The sequence below is a fragment of the Mus caroli genome, unplaced genomic scaffold (assembly GCF_978045245.1).
Source record: "Mus caroli unplaced genomic scaffold, Mus_caroli_1 scaffold_15, whole genome shotgun sequence".
NCBI lineage: Eukaryota > Metazoa > Chordata > Mammalia > Rodentia > Muridae > Mus > Mus caroli.
The window spans coordinates 803,049-823,329 of NW_028227270.1; the positions used below are offsets into that span (position 1 = coordinate 803,049).

The 20,281-nt window shown below is 41.6% G+C and overlaps 1 pseudogene; it reads left to right on the forward strand.

Moving 5' to 3' along the window:
• Window positions 1–6,591: 6,591 nt before the first annotated feature.
• On the forward strand, window positions 6,592–9,641 carry LOC147000833 (uncharacterized; annotated as a pseudogene).
• The last annotated feature ends 10,640 nt before the right edge of the window (window positions 9,642–20,281 follow it).

Sequence of the window (20,281 nt, forward strand, 5' to 3'; positions counted from 1 at the left end):
TCCTGCATGACAGCGGTTCATTGGAGGGGACCAAGCTAACTCAAATGAAATAAAAATCCTAAAATTAGTTACATTATATTGGAGCCTGTCTGTTATTTTTCAGATAGCTAACATTTCTCTTGCACTAAAATTCTTGTTATGCCCCTCTTCTCCTTGGTGTGTTGTTTCTGTTTTATCTACTCTAAAAGCAACTAGTGCCTTTGTGACTTCTTCATCTGTGTTGTGGATTTGTAAACACCAGGTTTCAGGGCCCTTTGCTTACCTCCTCCACCTCCTTCAGGAATATGAATACCACCCACAGTGTGACTGCAGAAAACTCATGTGACCCATCCCAGGATATACACTGCTGATGTCCTTGTGTGCCTGGGCCTAGAGCAGTAGAGCTGGCTTTTTTGGTCCTGTGTGTGAAGAAGCTGTCTTGTGATTCTGCACCAGTGGCTCCTGGCCTCCTCCAGTACTGCCTTGAGCAGATCTTCAGCCATGGCTTTCTGCACTTGACATCCCTGACTTAGAATGTCTCTCATTTAATTCTCTTTTCTCATGTCACGATTCAATCTGTGGTGGTTTCTCAGGCAGTCCAAGATCTCAAATACATAGGGACAGGAGTGAACACAATGAAAAAAAAGTCCATATTTTCTTATTATCTAGTCCAGCTTCAGAGGAACGGAACTGAAGAGGCTTCTACTTGATTAAATTTACACCTTTCAAAACATTACTATGCCCAGAAACCAATCAAGGTTGGTTTAGAGAGAGTGCTGAACTATGAGTTTCAAGATAATCCCCCATTCAACTTTGATACCAAATTATATGGAAACTCCCTTAAGAAACTGCTTTCCAGTCTTGCTGTCTGTCTGCTTCCCTCCAAATATGACTCCAGTACAGGCCAGCCTAGAGCACAGCTATCCCAGCAGACCCCTGCCTGCCTTTTGTCCAGACACAGAGAATAGAGGATTCAAATGTTATTTGCATTAATCTCAAATGCATGCATAGAAAAGTGAGCTGTGGGAGTGGGTAGGAGGAGAGGAGATTCCATGTTCTGAAGCTTCATCTCTACACTTAGCTGTTTCCCCTAACCACTTCTCTGGTGGCAATAGAGGATTAGCATCTGCTCAAGACTCCAGCTGAACAAAGGACTTCCAAGCAGGACCCAGTGACTCATGCCTTTAATCTCAGCACAAGGGAGGCAGAGGCAGGGAGAACTTTAACTTGGTATATAATTTGGTCTACAAAGTGAGTTTCACAACAGCCATAGTTACACATAGAAACATTCTCTGTCCTTGATGTCAAGTTAATTAGATCTCAAATTAATAAAATCCAAAATTGGAGGATACACCTGTAAGTAACTTTTGCTTAATTAGTAGAAAGTAATCCATATCTTTGAGATAGGAAGACTTGTCTTTAATATAAATCTTTTTGAGTTTGAAAGACACTTCCCTCTAATCAGGATGTGAAGCTAGAAAGACACATATCTTTGTTAATGTGATTGTTGTTATAAGCCAGGGTTTGTCTATATTACCCCTGGCTTTCCTGGAACTCACTTTGTAGACCAGACTATTCACAGAGATCCACTTCCTTGATTCAATTCCATGCTGAATGGATTAAAGGCGTGAGACACCACACCTAGCAGAAGACACTGAGCTTTAATCCACACGTTGAAACTGGAACACACACCTTTAATTCAGGCCAAACCTTCAGCTGGAGGCCTATATAAGAACACAAAGGAAGAAAGTTTTCACTTTGCTTGCTTACTCTCTCCTAGCTAGCTAGTCTATTATTTACCTGGCACTAGAGCCTACTTGTGTGTGACTCCATCCTTTGCTGAAGACCAGCTGACACATCCAGCCTCAGGAACTGAGAACTTCTGGATTCTTGGACTTTGCTTCCTATCCTGCTGTTGAGGAATAAGTTCACCAGCAGCCTGTAAGTCATTCTAATAAATCAACTTCCAGAAAAGAGAGAGAGAGAGGGATCATTATATTTAATATTTTACTATCTAAATCAGGCTCCCCAAGTAGATTTGATGGTTCATTAGCACTTTGCCTGTCTAGTGAGTCGCCTATAATGTATAACTGTAGACATTTGCATCTAGACTAGACTGATAGCATCTTAATTTGAGAAGATTCACTCCTTTTTGTTTGCTTGTTTTGATTTTTGAGACTAGGTTTTCCTGTGTAGCACTGCCTGATCTGAAACTAGGTCTGACAACCAGGCTGGCCTTGAGATCAGAGATTCACCTGCCTCTGCATCTGTATCTGATCTGCTTCTCTCCCTTACATTTGGGATGAAAAGATTTTGCCACTAGACTGGGCAGAATCTTGCCTCTTTAGGTAAGGCAAATAGATGCTAGGATTGTGGGTTTAAAATGCAGCTTCCCACAGTGTCATGGTTGGGAGGGGTCACGAAGTATAGTGTACAATTAATTTGATTCTTCTCTGAATCAGAAGGTCTAGGACTTACCCTCAGCGATCAATGGATAAAGCCAAGAAGATGATGCAGTCCTTTTCCAGTTTTGTCAAGGATACATCTGATACTGAAGAACATGCACTGCCCAGTGCACAAGCCGTGGCAGCCCAGAGTACAAGGTGTTCCAAGACTTTGACAATTTGTTTAGGCAAAGAGCAAAGCCACTGCTCTGAGGATGGCTGGATTGCAGATTGGGATCTATACTCCTTTTGTGTATTTGAGAGCGTGGACTACCTGAGATCCTACCGCAGATTGAATTCTGCCAAGAAGAAGGGCACAGAGGTCTTCCAGAGTGAGAGTCAGAGGGAGCCACAAGTGTCTCCAGGAGATGTGGACAATAAGAAAGAGAAAGATGCAGAGGAGCCAGATCAACCCTCACTAAGCTTGCTCAGGGACAAAGGGCTGGAAGTTGAGACCTGTGATGGTGGAGACTGCCCTGACAAGGATCCTGCTTCTGATGGTGCCAGGCACCTAGGCTGCTGGGCATGGCTTCGAAGCTCATTTGGCCAGAACAAGTGAAAAACCCACCCAGAACTCTGCTTGGAGCCCAGGAGTCCTGATACCTCCTAAGACTTGCAATTAGTGAATCTTCTGTCAGCTCCTGGTGTTACAGCAAAAGCACACAAAGGTAGTTGTGTCTTTGAAGCCATCTGGGTTTTGTGTGTGTTTGTTTGCTTAGCTTTCTTAATAAAAGTGTTAAAAAGCTGAAAATTTGTATGTTTTTAAAGTGGCCCAAGGGAAAAGATAAGGGGTGGAGTGGACACAGATGAGGATACTCCATTGTTTCCTACTGTTGGTTACAGGACTAACTGGTGGTTCATTTCAAAGGAAGTCCTCAGTGGAGTGAGTGGGATGTAAAGTGTATAAATAAAACAGAATAATAGTAAAATCAAATATAATTCTGAGTTGCCATGGTTATGGTCTCTTCCTTCACAGCAATGAAACCCCAATGTAGTATTCTTTTGCATATTCATATGAAAGGCCTTATAGATGTGAAAATTATTTTTTTTGTTTTAAAATGATTAATTTACTAATACATTTTATTCTACATCTGCTGAGATGATGACATTGTTTCCTTCTTTAACACATTTTTAGGTAACTTACATTTATAGATTGTCTAATGATCCATGTGTTCTTGGGACATACATACAAGTTAGACATGATGTATTATTTTTGTGTGTGCTGGATTTTTTTTGAATTAATTTTTTTATTAGGTATTTTTCTCATTTACATTTCCAATGCTATCCAAAAAGTCCCCAATACACTACCCCCCCTACACACCCACTCCTTCTTTTTGGCCCTGCCGTTCCCCTGTACTGGGGCATATAAAGTTTGTGTGTCCATGGGCCTCTCTTTCCAGTGATGGCCTACTAGGCCATCTTTTGATACATATGCAGCTAGAGTCAAGAGATCTGGGATACTGGTTAGTTCATAATGTTGTTCCACCTATAGGGTTGCACATCCCTTTAGCTCCTTGGGTACTTTCTCTAGCTCCTGCATTGGGGGCCCTGTGATCCATCCACTAGCTGACTGTGAGCATCCACTTCTGTGTTTGCTAGGCCCCGGCATTGTCTCACAAGAGACAGCTATATCTGGGTCCTTTCAGCAGAATCTTGCTAGTGTATACAATGGTGTCAGCGTTTGGAAACTGATTATGTGATGGAACCCTGGATATGACAGTCTTTAGATGGTCCATCCTTTCGTCACAACTCCAAACTTTATCTCTGTAAATCTTTCCATGGGTGTTTTGTTCCCAATTCTAAGAAGGGCTACAGTGTCCACACTTTGGTCTTCGTTCTTCTTGAGTTTCTTGCGTTTCACAAATTGTATCTTATATCTTGGGTATCCTAAGTTTTTGGGCTAATATCCACTTATCAGTGAGTACATATTGTGTGAGTTCCTTTGTGATTGTGTTACCTCACTCAGGATGATGCCCTCCAGGTCCATCCATTTGCCTAGGAATTTCATAAATTCATTCCTTTTAATAGCTGAGTAGTACTCCATTGTGTAAATGTACCATATTTTCTGTATCCATTCCTCTGTTGAGGGGCATCTGGGTTCTTTCCATCTTCTGGCTATTATAAATAAGGCTGCTATGAACATAGTGGAGCATGGGTCCTTACCGGTTGGAACATCTTTTGGATATATGCCCAGGAGAAGTATATCTGGATCCTCTGGTAGTATTATGTCCAATTTTCTGAGGAACCAACAAACTGATTTCCAGAGTGGTTGTACTAGTTTGCAATCCCACCAACAATGAAGGAGTGTTCCTCTTTATATCCAGGATAGTTTTAACCTATGCTTGTCCCCTCCAATTCACTGCCAATTTAAGAGAATTACTATGAAGGCTGAAGAGAGAAGAATGTATTTGTGATGACTGTATTTGTTTCTTTCCTAAGGTGGAGACACCGAAGACCTCCCATTCCATTTTGATGCAGTTTGCCAACATCTCCCTCCATGACCAGAATGTTGAGTGCAGGGCAGAAGCACCATTGCCAGCCTCCTTTTTCACAATGATAAAGGAAGTGACTTATCATCCAAAGTCCACTGTAGTGTGGTGTGTGTGTGTGTGTGTGTGTGTGTGTGTGTGTGTGTGTGTGTGTGTGTGTTTAGCTGGTGTGAGTTGCTGTGGTCTCTCCCACTTTCTCTCCAGCCATGGCCTTTATGCAGAGTATAAACTCCTCTCCTCCCTTTCCTGACTCAGCTCTCAGGCTACAGCCAACCCTGCAGTGGTGGTCCTGAGTCTATGCCTCCAGCCCTAAGGTCCTTATGTGAATTTTAGTCCTGCTTCCAGTTTTCTCATTGCAGCTCTCAAAACCATGTTTCTGTTTACACACACTGACTCTTGTAACAGAAAGAGCTGAGGTTTGTCCTGCTCAATGCAACAATGTATCTTGTGTAAAGAGGTTCTGCCATGCACTTCTGGGTGGCTTATCACCACATGTGTTGTGACCTAGTTCGTTACAGTAGCAACTGTTTAAAGTCATTACTTGAATGTGACAGTATCTCTATCACAATAAGCTCCAGGTGCTTTAGAGGCAAGGGAGTTCTAGGGAAGGGTCTGTTCAGAGCCTGGGTGAGGTTGTATAATTGCTTTGTCCAGGCAATAAGAAATACACTTTCTCAGTAACAACCACTCACAGTCCCTGCCCCCTTAGATCCTACAGGACTCTTAGCTAAAGATGTCAAAAACTCCAGAGACTTTCAGCAGAGAGCATGAATGTGGGGAAGGCAGGAGAGTCTGCATCACAGGGTTCTTTTTATTCTGTTGGATTTTTTCAAATCGAAACAACTTGGGTGTGCTAACAATTCCTTTTCCACTCACTGTTCTATTACAAGCCAAATAGTAGACTCTTCCTCTCACAGTTTTATACAACACATTTTTAATCTACATTCAAGTTTTTTACTCCAAGAAGAACCCATTTTCTTCCATTGTGCTAGTTTGACTTGTCTTGACATTTCAAGGGTGATTTTTATTAATTTTTGTCTTGGGTACTGAAACATAAAGGTTTTTATACCATACTCTGACCTTGATTTTCAATAGTTTTTAAAAAGTGAGTGAGTGTGTGTGTGTGTGTTTATGTGTGTTTTTGTGTGTTGACGTGAGTCTGAGTGTATTTAAATGTGTTTTGGTCATTGAACAAAAATACAATCTGCAGGAGTTGGATCTTTCCTTCCACCATATGGATGTCAGGAATCAACTCAGGTTAACTGGACTGGTGGTGAGTATCTTCACTCACTAATTTGTCTTGCAAATTCCTCCTGTGTTCTATTCCAAGAAGTAACTGGTTCCCTTGACTGATCTCTGAGCACTCTCAATTCCAGACCAACCTGAAATTAGGCAAAACTAAAATATGTTCACTTATTCAGGGGAGCAGTCTAGTAGGAGTGACTGATCCATTTAAACTTAGGTGCTAAGTCTCCCTAATAATGCTGATCATAGACAGAGGCAGAGTGAAAATGAAGAGGCAAAGAAGAGGCATGTGGTGAAAATTGCTTTTTTAACAACCCTGTTCTTAGCAGTAAGTGCATCTGAGAGTCATTTTCAGACCCGCTAGCCTACATGTATGAATATGGATGATGACTCAGACCACTTGAGTTAACAAAGACACTCTCCAACCTGTCAAGATGCCTGGCTCCTTGCAGGCTGTGCAGAGAGCACCATGTTTCCAGCTTTTGGAAGCCATCACTTATGCTAGGGTAGCCTTTGGGTAATTTATGTCCCTGCAAGTAAGTCCTGTCACCCTTACTCCTGTCAGCAACCTCTTCACACCAACATTTCTATAAGACCTATTGTTAATTCCCTATCTGGGGTGAATAAGTTTATTCCCTAATGAATTGTTCCACACAGCAATAGAAGAGAAGGGAAGGAATTGGAGATCATTGAGGGGATCCCATGATGGATCTCCTGTCTTGATAGCTCCTTCTCTTCCCTTCTCTGGTGGGTCTCAGGTTCATCCACAAAAAGATGAAGAGGAAGTGAATTGGGTTTTCAAGGGGATGGAGATGAAGGGAACAAAGGAAATGTTCATGCTACAGTCTGTAGGTGTCTCTGCAGGAGAAGTTAATTTCCACAGTGCAATTTCTATGGAAGCAAAATAGCTGTGTTACAATGTTTTCCACCTGGGAAATCCATGTCCATTCATTTCCTAAGAAAACCATACTGAGGGGTTAGTCTTACTGATGTTCAAGAAGAAGTTTCTCATTTAATTCTCCTTTCACATGTCATTATGCAATCTGCAGTTGTATCTCACACAGTCCAAGATTTAAAATACATATAGAGAGAAGTGAACACAAGGAAAAATCCTCCATATTTGCTTATTCTCTAGTTTAGCCCAAGGGGAACTAAATTAAAGAGGCTTTTACTTGTTTAAATTTACACTTTTCAAAATATTTCAATGCCCAGAAACCAAGCAAGGCTGCTTTAGAGAGAGTGCTGAACTGTGAGTTTCAAGATACTTCCCATTCAACTTTGATACCGAATTATTTTGATAGTCCTTTAAGAAACTGCTTTACAGTCTTGCTGCCTGGTGCCTGGCAAATATGAATCCAGTTCAGGACAGCTGGTAGCCCAGCTATCCCAGCAGATCCCTGCCTGCCCTCTGTCCATTAATAGATACTAGAGGATGGAAATGTAATGTACATCAACTCAAAAACATACATAGAAAATGGGGCTGGGGTAGTGGACAGGCAGAGAGGAGGTTCCCTGTCCTGAAGTTTCATCTCTACACTCGGCTGTTTCCCATAAACACTTCTCTGGTGGGAATACAGGATTAGCATCTGCTCAGGGCTCCAACTGACCAAAGGAGTATTAACAGCATTTCAAGGCAGGACCTAGTAACACATACCCTTAATCTAAGCACATGAGAGGCAGAGGCAGGGGCAGGGACATTTTCACTTGGTGTATAGTTTGGTCTACAGAGTTAGTTTCATAACAGACAGGGTTACACAGAGAAACACTCTCTGTGGAGGCTATTCACTGTTGTCAACTTGATTATATCTACAATTAAGCAAAATCCAAAAATGAAGGGTAGACCTGTAAGTAACTTTTGCTAATTTATAGAAAGTAATTCATATTTTTGAGATAGGCAGACTTGCTTTTAATGCAGATCTTATTGAGCTTGAAAGACACAGGCCTCTAATCAGGATTGAAGCAAGAAATACATGTATCTTTGTTAATGTGATTATTGTTATAAGCCAGGGTTTGTCTATAATATACCTGGATGTCCTGGAACTCACTTTGTAGACCAGAATACTCACAGAGATCCACTTCCTTGATTCAATTCCATAGTCCTTGGATTAAAGGCATGAGCCAGCAGAAGACACTAAGATTTAATCCAGACATTGAAGCTGGAACACACACCTTTAATTCATGCCACACCTTCAGCTGGAGGCCTATATAAGAACACAAAGGAAGAAAGTTTTCACTTTGCTTACTTGCTCTCTCCTAGCTAGCAAGTCTATTACTTTGCTGGCACTAGAGTCTCCTTGTGTGTGATTCTATCTTCTACAGAAGACCACATGAGACATCCAGCCCCAGGAACTTGAACTTCTGGATTCTTGGACTTTGCTTCCTATCCAGCTGTTGAGGAATATGTTCAACTGCAGCCTGTAAGTTATCTTACTAAATGCTCTGACAGGGAAGAGAGAGTGATGGAACATTATATTTAATATTTTAATCCCTAAACCAGGCACCCAAGTAGATTTGAAGGTACATTAGGACTTTTCCCATTGCCTGTCTAGTCAGTCGCCTATAATGTTTAAGTGTAGACATTGAATCCAGAGTGACAGGATCTTACTTTGAGAAGCTCCACTCCTTTTTGTTTCCTTATTTTGATTTTTGAGGCTAGGTTTTCCTGTGTAGCACTAACTGAACTGAAACCAGGCTTGACATCCAGGCTAGCCTTGAGATCAGAGATCCGCCTGCCTCTGCTTCTGTGTCTGATTTGCTCTTTCCCTTAGGTTCTGGTATGAAAGGATTTTGCCACCAGATTGGGCAGAATCTTGCCTCCTTAGGCAATACAAATAGATTCTAGGATTGTGGGTTTAAAATGCAGCTTCCCACTGTGTAATGGTTGGGAGAGGTCAAGAAGTATAGAGCACAATTAATTAACTGGACTCTTCTCTGAATCAGAAGGTCGAGGACTTACCCTCAGGGATCCACGGATAAAGCCAAGAAGATAATGCAGTCCATTCCCAGATTTGTCAAGGATACATAAGATATTGAAGAACATGCACTGCCCAGTGCACAGGTCTTGCCAGCCCAGAGTACAAGGTGTTCGAAGTCTGAGACACTTTGTTTAGGCAAAGAGCAAAGCCACTGCTCTGAGGGTGGCTGGATTGCCGAATGGGATCTATACTCCTTTTGTGTATTTGAGAGTGTGGACTACCTGAGATCCTACCACAGATTAAATTCTGACATGAAGAAGGGCACAGAAGTGTTTCAAAGGGTGAGTCAGAGGAAGCCACAAGTGTCCCCAGGAGATGTGGGAAACTACAAAGACAAAGATACAGAGTAGCCAGACCAACGCTCCCCAAGCTTGCTCAGGGAGAATGGGCTCAATCTTGCAACCTGTGAGGGTGGAGACTGCCCTGACCAGGATCCTGCTTCTGACAGTTCCAGACACCTAGGCTGTTGGGCTTGGCTTCAAAGGGCTTTTGGCCAGAAGAAGAAGTAAGAAAGTCACTAAGTACTGTGTCTGGAGCCCAGGAACCCTGATGCCTGCTAAGACTTGCAATTAGGGAATCTTATGTCAGCTCCTGCTGTTACAGCAAAGGCACAAGAGGCAGTTCTGCCTTTGCAGCCATCTGGTTTTTGGTTCTATTTGTTTATTTGTTTGTTTGTTTACAGCTTTCTTAATAAAAGTGTTAAAAAGCTGAATATTGTGTTCTTCCTAAAGTGGCCTAAGGGAAAATATAAAGGGTGGAGTTGACACAGATGAGGATTCTTCATTTTTTCATCCTGTTGTTTACAGGACTAACTCGTGGTTCTTTTTAATGGAATTCCTCAGGGAACCTTAGGCATTTTAGTTCTCCTGTGTGGTGTGCCATAAGACAACCAGCACACAGGGAGCAACCTTGAGCACTTTGGGAAATCCTTCTGCTCAATCAACATGGATGATGACTGATCCACCCTGATGCTTTCCATCCAAATTAATCTAGGGGACACCTGCAACTTCCATTTTACTCCTTCCTTATGTGTAGACTAGGCTACCCCTGAACTCAGATTTACTTTGCCTTGCTTCTCTATTACGAGGAGTATAGGCCCTTGCCACCACTTCTGCACAGGAGAAACTTTCAATGTTTAGAAATTTCCAGAGCAAATTTCTGCATCATAAGTGAACTCAACTTCATAAACAGGATTGCCTAAAGTGAAAAGTCAGGACAGTATTGGCCCCAACACAGTAAACCCAGCAACCTGGCCTTGAGAGGTGGCTTTTATGTGCTTCCAGTCTTGGAAGAGCTTCACATTTTATAAGCCTTAGTTTAGCTGTTTGTCTTCCAAAAAGTTGAGCTTCTCAGTAAGAAATTGATCTGAGGTAGGTATGTTCACTCAGGCGTGTGGTTCTTGGACTGGTGGTATAGTTGCAAGGATCTCTGAGGGTACTGGTTAGTTCATATTGATGTTCCTCCTATAGGCTTGCAGACCCCTTTAGCTCCTTGGCTACTTTCTCTACTTCCTTCTTTGGGGGCCCTGTATTTCATCCAATAGATGATGGTGAACATCCACTTCTCTATTTGCCAGGCACTGGCATAGCCTCACAAGTGACAGCTATATCAGGATCCTGTCAGCAAAATCTTGCTGGCACATGCAATAGTGTCTGGGCTTCGTGGTTGTTTATGGAATGGATCCTTGGGTGGGGCAATCTGTGGGTGATCCTTCCTTCTATTTCAGCTCTGAACTTTGTCTCTGTAACTCCTTCCATGGGTATTTTGTTCCCCATTCTAAACAAAGTGTCCACACTTTGGTCTTCCTTCATCTTGAGTTTCATGTGTTTTGCAAATTGTATTTTGCATATTCTAAGTTTCTGGGCTAATATCCACGTATCAGAGAGTGCATATCAAGTGTGTTCTTCTGTGAGTGAGTTACCTCACTCAGGATGATATCATCCAGATCCATCCATTTGCCTAAGAATTTCATAAATTCATTGTTTTCAATAGCTGAGTAGTATTCTATTGTGTAAATGTACCACATTTTCTGTATCCGTTCCTCTGTTGAGGGACATCTGGGTTCCTTAAAGCTTCTGGCTATTATAAATAAGGCTGCTGTGAACATAGTGGAGCATGTGTCCTTATTGCAAGTTGGAACTTCTTCAGAGAATATGCCCAGGAGAGGTATTGCTGGATCTTGAGGTAATACTATGTCCAATTTTCTGAGGAACTGCCAGACTGATTTCCAGAGTGGTTGTACAAGCTTGCAATCCCACCAGCAATGGAGGAGTGTTCCTCTTTCTCCACATTCTTGCCAGCATCTGCTATCTCCTGAATTTTTATCTTAGCCATTCTAACTGGTGTGAGGTAGAATCTCAGGGTTATTTTGATTTGTATTACCCTGATGATTAAAGATGTTGAACATTTTTTCAGGTGCTTCTCAGCCATTAGGTATTCCTCAGTTGAGAATTCCTTGTTTAGCTCTGTGCCCCATTTTTTTAATGGGGTTATTTGATTTTCTGGAGTCCAGCTTCTTGAGTTCTTTGTATATATTGGATATTAGTCCCCTATCGGATTTAGGAGTGGTAAAGATCTTTTCCCAATCTGTTGGTTGCTTTTTGGTCTTATTAACAGTGTCTTTTGCCTTACAGAAGCTTTGCAATTTTATAAGGTCCCATTTGTCAATTTTTGATCTTACAGCACAAGGCATTGCTGTTCTGTTCAGGACTTTTCCCCCTGTGCCCAATCTCGAGTTTTTTCCCCAATTTCTCCTCGATAAGTTTCAGTGTCTCTAATTTTATGTGGAGTTCCTTGATCCACTTAGACTTGAGCTTTGTACAAGGAGATAAGAATGGATCAATTTGCATTCTTCTACATGATGACTGCCTGTTGTGCCAGCATCATTTGATGAAAATGCTGTCTTTTTTCCACTGGATGGTTTTAGCTCCCTTATCAAAGATCAAGAGACCATAGGTGTGTGGGTTCATTTCTGTGTCTTCAAATCTATTCCATTGATCTATCTGCCTGTCTGTCACTGTAACAGTACCATGCAGTTTTGTTTTGTTTTGTTTTGAATCACAATTGCTCTGTAGTACAGCTTGAGGTCAGGCATGCTGATTCCATCTCATAATCAGCCTCCAAATGCTGACACCATTGTATAGCAAGATTTTGCTGAAAGGACCCTGATATAGCTGTCTCTTGTGAGACTATGCTGGGGCCTAGCAAACACATAAGTGGATGCTCACAGTCAACTATTGGATGGAGTAGAGGGACTCCAATGGAGGAGCTAGAGAAAATACTCAAGGAGCTAAAGGGATCTGCAACCATATAGGTGGAACAACATTATGAACTAACCAGTACCCCGGAGCTCTTGACTCCAGCTGCCTATGTATCAAAAGATGGCCTAGTCGGCCATCACTGGAAAGAGAGGCTCATTGGACTTGCAAACTTTATATGCCCCAGTACAGGGGAATGTCATGGCCAAAAAGTGGGAGTGGGTGGGTAGGGGAGTGGGGTGGAGGGTATGGGGGACTTTTGGGATAGCATTGGAAATGTAAATGAGGAAAATACCTATTTTAAGAAAATATTGAAAAGAAGAATAGTTTTTGCTTTCCTAGATTTTTTGTTATTCCCGATGAATTTACACATTGCCATTTCTAACTCAGTGAAGAATTGAGTTGGGATTTTGATGGGGATTGCATTGAATCTGTTGATTGCTTTTGGCAAGATAGCCATTTTTACTATATTAATCCTGCCAATCCATGAGCATGAGATCTTTCCATCTTCAGAGATCTTCTTCAATTTCTTTCTTCAGAGACTGGAGTTTCTTATCATACAGATCTTTCACTTCCTTGACTAGAGTCACACAAAGGTATTTTATATAATTTGTGACTATTGTGAAGGATGTTGTTTCCCTAATTTCTTTCTCAGCCTGTTTATCCTTTGTGTAAAGAAAGGGCACTGATTTGTTTGAGTTAGTTTTATATCCAGCTACTGCACTGAAGCTCCAGACTTAGGAGTTCTCTGATGGAATTTTTAGGGTCACTTATATATACTATCATATCATCTGCAAATAGTGATATTTTGACTTCTTCCTTTCCAATTTATATCCCCTTGATCTCCTTTTGTTGTCTAATTGCTCTGGCTAGAGCTTCAAGTACTATATTGAATAGGTAGGAGGAAAGTGTGCAGCCTTGTCTAGTACCTGATTTTAGTAGTATTGCTTAAAGTTTCTCTCCACTTAATTTGATGTTGGCTACTGGTTTACTGTATATTGCTTTTATATTTCAGTATGGGTCTTGAATTCCTAATCTTTCCAAGACTTTTATCATGAAAGGGTGTTGGATTTTGTGAAATGCTTTCTCAGCATCAAAGGAGATAATCATGTAATTTTTGTCTTTGAGTTTGTTTATATATTGGATTCCATACATTGCCATATATTAAACCATCCCTGCATCCCTGGGATGAAGCCTACTTGGTCATGATGGATGATCATCTTTTTTGTTCTTGGATTTGGTTTGCGAGGATTTTATTGAGTATTTTTGCATCAATATTCATAAAGGAAGTTGGTCTGACATTCTCTTTCTTGTTGAGTCTTTATGTGGTTTAGGTATCAGAGTAATTGTGGTTTCATAGAATGAATTGCATAGAGTACCTCCTGTTCCTATTTTCTGGAATTTTGAGGACTATTAGAATAAGGTCTTTTTTGAGGTCTGATAGAACTCTGCACTAAACCCATGTGGTCCTGGGCTCCTTTTCGTTGGGATACTATTGATGACTGTTTCTATTGCTATAGGAGTATAGGAATGTTTAAATTGTTTATCTGATCCTGATTTAACTTTGGTACCTGGTATCTGTCTAGAAAATTGCCCATTTCATCCAGGTTTTCCTGTTTGGTTGAGTATAGGCTCATGTAATAGGATCTGATGAATTTTTTTTTTTATTTCTTCAGTTTCTATTGTTATATTTCCCTTTTCATTTCTGATTTTGTTAATTAGGACACAATGGAAAGAGATCTTCTTTAAAGGCAAGTTTTCCTACCTCAAAGACACTGATTACTTTCTACAACAGGCCTTAACAGATACAAAAATCCTGAAATTATCCCATGCATCATATCAGATAACCCATATTAAGGCTGATCTTCAATAACAACATAAATAATAGTAAGCCAACATTCACGAGAAACCTGAGAAACACTCTACTCAATGATAACTTGGCCCAAAGAAGAAATAAAGAAAGAAAGACATTTTAGAGTGTAATGAAAATGAAGCTACAACATACCCAAACGTATGGGTCACAATGAAAGCAGTCCTAAGAGGAAAACTCATAGGTCTGAGTGCAGTTAACATTCAAACACGGTTGCTCCCAGCAGAGAAACATTGTCTCTGTTGGATATTCTTTATTGTCAACTTGACAAAATCTTGAATTCAGCAAAATCCAAAATTGGATGACACACCTGAAAAGGATATTTACTTAATTTGTAGAAAGTAATCAGTGTCTTTGAGCTAAGAGACTTGTCTTTAATGAAGATCTTTTTTGAGTTTGAAAGACACAGTTTCTGGATCTGAACTAAGAAAGACACATCTTTTTTTATGTAACTGGTTGTTGTTGTTGTTGTTGTTGTTGTTGTTATGAGCAAGGATTTGTCTATAATACCACTGGCTGTCCTGGAACTCATTTTGTAGACCAGTTTGTTCACAGAGATGTAATTGATTGATTCAATTCCATGGTGTTTGGATTAAAGGCGTGAATCACAACACCCAGCAGAAGACACACACTTTTAATCCAGACATTGAATCTGGAATAAACAACTTTAATTCCGGCCACACCTTCAGCTGGAGGCCTATATAAGAACAGAGAGGAAGAAAGTTTTCACTTTGCCTTCTTGCTCTCTTTTAGCTAGCAAGTGTATGACTTCACTGGCTCGAGAGCCTACCTGACTGTGATTCAACTTCTACTGAAGGCCATCTGAGACATCCACCCCCTGGGACTGAGAACTTCTGGAATCTTGGACTTTGCTTCCTATCCAGCTGCTGTGGAATAATCTCACCTGCGGAATCTAAGTCATTCTAATAAATCTCCTTTCAGGAAAGAAAGAGTAAGTGAGAGATCATTTTATTTGCTCTTACTCTCTAAACCAGGCACCCCAAGTAGATTTGCCATCCATTAGCACTTTCCCCATTGCCTGTCTAGTCAGTTACCTATAATGTTTAACTCTACACAATTGCATCCTGAGTGATAGGATCTTACTTTAAGAAGCTTCATTCTTTCTTTGTTTTCTTGTTTTGACAATTTACCCTAGGTTTTCCTTTGTAGCCCTAGCTGTCCTCAAACTAGGTCTGACAACCAGGCTAACCTTGAGATCAGAATTCCACCTGCCTCTACTTCTCTGCCTGATCTGCTTCTTTTCGTCAGGTTCTGATTTTGCCACCAGACTGGGCAAAATCTTGCCTCCTTAGGCAATGCAAATAGATGCTAGGATTATGGGTTTAACACCCAGCTTTCCATAACGTAATATTTGGGAGGGTCCTTAAAGTATAGAGTATAAATAACTAACTGGAGTCTTCTCTGAATCAAAAGGCCAAGGACTTGCCCTCAATACTACATGGATAAATCCAAGGTAATGAAGGAATACCGTCAAAGTTTTATGAAGCCTACACCAGATTCTACAGAGCATTCCACAGTGAAGGAGTACCGTCTCAGTTTTGTCAAGCATACATCAGATTCTACAGAGCATTCCACAATGAAAGAGTACCATCTCAGTTTTGTCAAGGATACATCAGATTCTACAGAGCATTCCACAATGAAGGAGTACCATCTCAGTTTTGTCAAGGATACATCAGATTCTACAGATCATGTGACAATGAAGCAGTATGGTCTTAGTTTTGTCAAGGATACATCAGATTCTACAGAGCATTCCACAATGAAGCAGTACCATCTCAGTTTTGTCAAGGATACATCAAGTTCTGCAGAGCATGCACTGCTGAGTGCACAAGTATTGCAAGCCCTGAGTCCATGATGTTCCAAATCTGTGCCACTTCATTTTGGCAGAGCAAAGCCACTGCACTGAGGATATCTGGTTTGTCCATTGGGATCTATGCTTGAACTACATGAGATACCACTCTAGAATTGTGCCATGAAGAAGCACACAGAAGTCTTTGGAGAATCTGAGGGAGTCACAAGTGTCCCCTGGAGATGTGGAAAACAAAGACAAAGATACAGTGGTGCCATATCAACCCTCTCCAAGACTGCTCAGGGACAGGGCTAGAACATGAGCGTTGAGATGGTGGAGACTGCCCTCATGAGAATCCAGCTTCTGACATGCCAGGCCCCTAGGCTGCTGCCATGCATTCAAAGGGCTTTTGGGCAGAAGAAGTGAAAACCCACCCAGAACTCTGTTTGTAGCCCAGGATCCCTGATTCCTGCTAAGGACTTGCAATTAGGGGATCTTCTGTCAAGTCCTGATCATAAAACTAAGGGGCACAAAGGTTGTTGTGCCTTTGCAACCAGCTGGTGTTTGTTTGGTTTGTGGCAGTTTTCTGGATAAAAGTGCTAAAAAGCTAGAAATTTGTGTTCCTCTTTAAATGGCCCAAATGAAAAGATGAGGGGTGGAGTGGACACAGATGAGGATTCTTTCCTACTGTTGGTTACAGGACTAACTGGTAGGCTTTTTTTTTTTTTAAGGACTTCCTCAGGGGACAGACCTTAGGCATTCTGGTTCTCATGTGTGCTGGACCATAAGATAACCAGCACATAGGGAGCAACCTTGACCACTTTGGGAAACCCTTCTGCTAAATCAACATGGATGACGACTGATATACCCAGATGCTTCCCCTCCAAATTAATCTAGGGAATACCTGCTACTTTCATTTTACCCTTCTTCCTTCTGTGTAGAATAGTCTATCACAGAACAAAGATTGACTTTGCCTTGCCTGTCTATCATGGGGAGAAGAGCCTGGTGCCACCACTTCTCACAGGAGAATCTATTTTTACCAATGTACAGAGCAAATTTCTGTATCACAAGGGAACTCACCTGGAGAAAAATGACTGGCTAAGTTAGGTCATGGCAGTACTGGACCTGACACAGAAAACTCAGCTGCCTAACCTTGAGAGGGTGTCTTTTATGTGCTTCCAGGCTTGGATGAGCTTCACATTTTATAAGACTCTGTTCATCCATTGGTTTTTCAGAAAGTCTAGTTTCCATCCAATAGCTGACTGTGGGCATCCACTTCTGTATTTGCCAGGCACCGGCATAGCCTCACAAGAGACAGCTATATCAGGGTCCTTTCAGCAAAATCTTGCTGGTGTATGCAATGGTGTCAGCGTTTGGAGACAGATTATGGAACACAGGGCCCCCAATGGAGGAGCTAGAGAAAGCACCCAAGGAGCTAAAGGGATCTGCAATCCTATAGGTGGAACAACAATATGAACTAACCAATACCCCCAGAGTTCATGTCTCTCGCTGCATATGTAGCAGAAGGTGGCCTAGTTGGCCAACATTGGGAAGAGAGGCCCCTTGGTCTTGTAAACTTTATATGCCTCAGTACAGGGGAACGCCAGGGCCAAGAAGTGGGAGTGGGTGGGTAGGGGAGTGGGTGGGTAGGGGAGTGGGTGGGTAGGGGAGTGGGTGGGTAGGGGAATGGGTGGGGGAGGGTATGGGGGACATTTGGGATAGCATTTGAAATATAAATGAAGAAAATACCTAATTAAAAATGATTAAAAAAGAAGAAGAAAAAGAAAGTCTAGTCTCTCAGTTGAAAATATATCTGAGGTACGAATGTTCACACAGGCAGGTAGATCACTGTGAGTTCCAGACCAGCCTGATTTACACAGTGAATTCTAGGAGAGATAGAACTAAGTAGTGAGAAGAACAAATCAATGAAGGGAGGAATGGCTGGAGGGAGATAAAGAGGGAGGACTGAGTGATGAATGGGTCTGAATGACAGGCCTTGTTCCAGTTGTAGAGAATAAATGGAAGCATCTATATAAAGCAGTGCTCAGGAACTGGGAAAGTCAGCTATGATTTTACTCCTAGGATTTCACCTGCACCACACAATGTCTGGGAAGTTAGTAGCTCTCACTATGCAGTCCACCCTTTTCCTCCAGTGCCAACTGTGTTCTCTGCACCATGCTGAGGACGTGGGTAGTAGTGCTCAAGCATGGTCAACAGCCACTGTGATGTCAAGATAGTGTTTTTGTACTTTCTTGGACATTCAGTTTTGCCTTTTCAGCATTCCCAAGACTTTTAAGTCATTTTCTTTCCCCCCAGGAAGACCTAAACTGTGAACTAAGTCATGTACTAGGCTAGAGAGTGATCACACAGATGTCAGTATGAGGAGAACACTTAAGTAGTATCCCCTCCCCTCCCAACTCAAAAGTACAGGCAGGGCTTTCTCTCTTAGCAAAAGGTGTCATCATTGAGACTTCTTGTGGAAATCCATCCATCAAGAACACAGAGTGTTTGGCAAATACAGAAGTGGATGCTCACAGTCATCTATAGGATGGAATACAGGGCCCCCAATGGAGAAGGTAGAGGAAGCACCCAAGGAGCTGAAGGAGTCTCCAACTCTATAGGTGGAACAATATGAAGTAACCAGTACCCCCAGAGTTCATGTCTCTAGCTGCATATGTAGCAGAAGATGGCCTAGTCAGCCATCACTGGGAAGAGAGGCCCCTTGGTATTGAAAACTTTATATGCCCCAGTACAGGGGAATGCCAGGGCAAAGAAGTAGGAGAGGGTGGGTAGGGGATCAGGGCAGGGGGGCACGGTATAGGGAACTTTTAGGATAGCATTTGAAATGTAAATAAAGAAATTATCTAATTAAAAAAAAAGAACACAGAGAGAAGTAGGGACGAGATTTTACCCACTAGGCAGGACTTTTTGGGCAAGTGGATAAAACCTTTGGGCAAGCTTTGGTACTTATCAGGGAAGCAAGCTGCTGCCTATTTAAATGTTGGTTCTAGTCCATAACAGTTCATTTTGTTCTGAAATAGTGTTCTAGAGAAAAACAGCCAGGACAACCAAGGATACACAGAAAAAAAAATCAAACAAACAAATATTAAATGATAATTTTTGAACAAACACAACAAAGATATGCAGATCTTATCTGAGCCACCATAGTCCTTGGAGTTTCACTGCCCTTCTAATTCAGGAATTAATGAACTGTCAAACCACAGAGGCTGCGGTTGTAGTGGGATTAGCCATGCCTTACATCCTATATAACAACTTTTCTATGCTGTTTCACTCCTAGGGTTGTGGAACTCACAGATGTCCTAGAATGGGACACTGTAATTAGCTGTCTCAGTTGCTTCTTTACATTGTGTCTAATCCCTTCACTGATCTGTCCAGATCAGAGATCTTTCCTATGAGTCTATTAGCATAAGAGATTCTTTTCCTTGTTTTGAGAGTTGCTATTTATCTTCACCTTCTCTTTGCACACAGACAACACCGCATACCCTTGCAAGTGCTCAGATTATTAAAGAACCTGAATGTCTGAAGTTCTTTTCAGCAAATCTCTCTACCTAACATGAAAATAATACTTCAGCTTTAGAGACAGGGTATCACTATTCAGTCCTTACTGTCATGAAACTTACTCAGTGGACTGGACTGACCTTGAACTCAGAGACCTGTCTGTCTCTAATATGCTAGTGTTAAAAGAGTGCACAGTATGCCTGGGTCTAGAAATCCTCATTATTTAATTATAAACCTTAGAGGCCCTTTGTTGTACAACAGACCCCATCCAAGAACCCCATTTGTTGATGTGGCAGTCAACCTTACAAATTAACATCTGAAAGGGGAGTGCCTTAAAGGGAAGTTTTCTGTTCTTTTCTGGACCTGATATCCTGTCATATCTTGGTGGCCAATTCAGAAGATCTGAAGTCAGATTGTTCCTTTCTTGCAATTGTACCCTACAGATAACTTACAGCCCTCCACCTCCTTTTACCCAAATTCCCACTATGCCCTCTTCTGGAAAACAATATAAGAAATCTTAGTAGCTGGGCCACTTTTTAGTCCCTACTAAGCCTGTCACTGTCCACATCCCATATCGAAACTCCACTCACAGGGAAATTCCTCTGACTTGATTACTGGTCAGTTCTTACCCCAGACTCAAATCCTGACTTTTCCATGGAAAAACAATTACACAGGTGGTGGAGAGGAAAGATTTTA